This window comes from Triticum dicoccoides, chromosome 2A, assembly GCF_002162155.2.
Source record: "Triticum dicoccoides isolate Atlit2015 ecotype Zavitan chromosome 2A, WEW_v2.0, whole genome shotgun sequence".
NCBI classification, from domain to species: domain Eukaryota; kingdom Viridiplantae; phylum Streptophyta; class Magnoliopsida; order Poales; family Poaceae; genus Triticum; species Triticum dicoccoides.
This window is the reverse complement of record NC_041382.1, coordinates 542,104,035-542,106,784: the sequence shown is the minus strand read 5'-3', so window position 1 is coordinate 542,106,784 and position 2,750 is coordinate 542,104,035.

The window sequence follows — 2,750 nt, the reverse complement described above, 5'->3', positions numbered from 1 at the left end:
GGCTATCGCCACCGCGCCTCGCTTCCTTCCCGCCGGCGCCGCCCTTCGCCGGCATGGCCCCGCCGCCGCCGCCAGGCGCCCCACCGCCGCGGGCCTCCTCCTCCACCGCGCCTCCACTCCGGCCTCCTCTCCGGCGAGCTCCGGCGTGAGCTCCGGCCGGCGAGCCCTTCTCTCCGGCGAGCTGGTGCAGCTCCGACCACAACCATCTTCATTTCCGGCGACTTCTCGGCGAGCACATCGGTCCGCGTGCGATCCAGATCTGGATCTGGAGATTCCACTCGGTTGACTTTTTCCCTCCGAACCCTAATCTTTTGGCATTTTTTATTGCATCATAACTCCCTCACCGTGGCTCCAATTCGTGCGTGTAGCATATCAAAATGTTCGTCTCGACGAGTACATCATTTAATCTCATTGCATCATTTTCATTTGAGCTCATCTTGATGCCCGAAATGTCGTTGGAAGAGGGCTATGTGAGGATTTTGTCAGATCTGTTTCAGCAAATGCCATTTTGTCATTTTTGCCATAATTAATGTGTGCATGCTATGATCCTGAGCTCTACATGTGTTTTGTAATATGCCATGCCATCTTTACAGGAGTGTATGCCATGTATTTTCGTGATATTTGTGGTGACTAGCACGAGCATGCAAAGTAGCGTAATCGGTAATGCTGATTTCAGGGACTTAGAATTTCTCTAAGTACTTGTCCTGATTTTGTTGTTATGCCATATGTTCATGTTGTTTCCTAATGATCCATGGCTCTTTTGAGGATGATCAGTAAGGATGTTTTGTTAATATTGTTGTGCTATATCTATCCATGTCTTTTTTTGCAATTATGGAGCACCCTAGCTTAAGCCAATCGAGCTCTACTTTTGCTATAAAATGTTCCTGGCAGATCGTTGACATGTTTAGCAATTTTGCCGAGGCTATTGTTGTTGATCCGTGCATGCTATGTTGTTGTTCTTGCCATGTCTTCTTCATGGGTGTATGCTTAGTTTGTCATGCAATGCTCTGTAGTGAGTGCATCGAGCTCGTAAACATGTCTACTCGTTAACTGTTTTGCATGCTCCAGTTTTTCACTAAGTCTGAATCTGTTTATGTTTTTGCCATGTTCACATGCTTGCAATTCTATTTTCTGATCCCTTTTGGCTCAAGGTCACTAAGGGACTTTTGTTAAGTGCTTTGAGTAGCTTCATTTCATGCCTTGCTTTGCCATGTTATGTTCCTGTAGCATGTAGTTTTCATGCTCTAAAGATTGCTACCTGATGATAAATTCCAGACTTGTGTTAATTTCACTAAGTCTGAAACCTGTTATCTTTTGCACTTTTGCCATGCTTGTTTGAACCTGTTATTGAGTGAATTAGCCATAGCTCAGTGTTCATATTTTGTTAAGCATCATGAGTGGATCCCTGCCATGTATTTTGCTGCCATGTTTGAGTGCTGTAGCATATTTATCTTGTTGCATTTAGATGGTCACTTGTTGTTAATCGCAGACCGGTGCCATATTTGTTTTGCTTGCCATTTCCAAACCGTGCATCCGATTCCGGTGATCTTTATTATCGATTTCAACCAAAATCACCTCACCTTTCCAGTGGCACTCTTGGATTTCCAAGTTGAGGCCAGGTTCAATCATTCCTTATCAAATCATGCATATGCACCGCATCCCGCATATCATACCATGTTCATGTGTTGGTTGTTTACTATGTTGTGTGCTTCTTTCCGGTGTAGCTTCTTCGGGTTGGTTCCGTTAACGTCGCGTTTGTGAAGACCCGTTCGACTACGTCTGTTTGTCTTCTTCATGTACTCATTCTTTTTCCTTGCGGGATTTCAGGCAAGATGACCATACCCTCGAAATCACTTCTATCTTTGCTTGCTAGTTGCTCGCTCTTTTGCTATGCCTATGCTGCCATACCTACCACTTGCTAATCATGCCTCCTATATTGTTGAACCAAACCTCTAACCCACCTTGTCCTAGCAAACCGTTGTTTTGGCTATGTTACCGCTTTGCTCAGCCCCTCTTATAGCATTGTTAGTTGCAGGTGAAGATTGGAGCTTGTTCCATGTGGGAACATGGATATTTTGTTGGGATATCACAATATCTCTTATTTAATTAATGCATCTATATACTTGGTAAAGGGTGGAAGGCTCGGCCTTATGCCTGGTGTTTTGTTCCACTCTTGCTGCCCTAGTTTCCGTCATATTGGTGTTATGTTCCCGGATTTTGCGTTCCTTACGCGATTGGGTTATAATGGGAACCCCTTGATAGTTCGCCTTGAATAAAAGTCCTCCAGCAATGCCCAACATTGGTTTTACCATTCGCCACCTAGCCTTTTCTTTCCCTTGGGCAGGCCTGCCCAAGGGTCATCTTTATTTTAACCCCCCCCCCCCCACGGGCCAGTGCTCCTCTGAGTGTTGGTCCAAACTAGAGCCATGTGTAGTGCCCCCTCGGGGAAACTCGAGGTTTGATTTTAGTTGTATGGAGAGCTCATCTGAGTGTGCTCTGAGAATGAGATATGTGCAGCTCCTATCGGGATTTGTCGGCACATTCGGGCGGTGTTGATGGACTTGTTTTACCATTGTCGAGGATGTCTTGTAACCGGGATGCCGAGTCTGATCGGAATGTCTCGGGAGAAGGAATATCCTTCGTTGACCGCGAGAGCTTGTGATGGGCTAAGTTGGGACACCCCTGCAGGGTTATGAACTTTTGAAAGCCGTGCCCGCGGTTATGGGCAGATGGGAATTTGTTAATGTCCG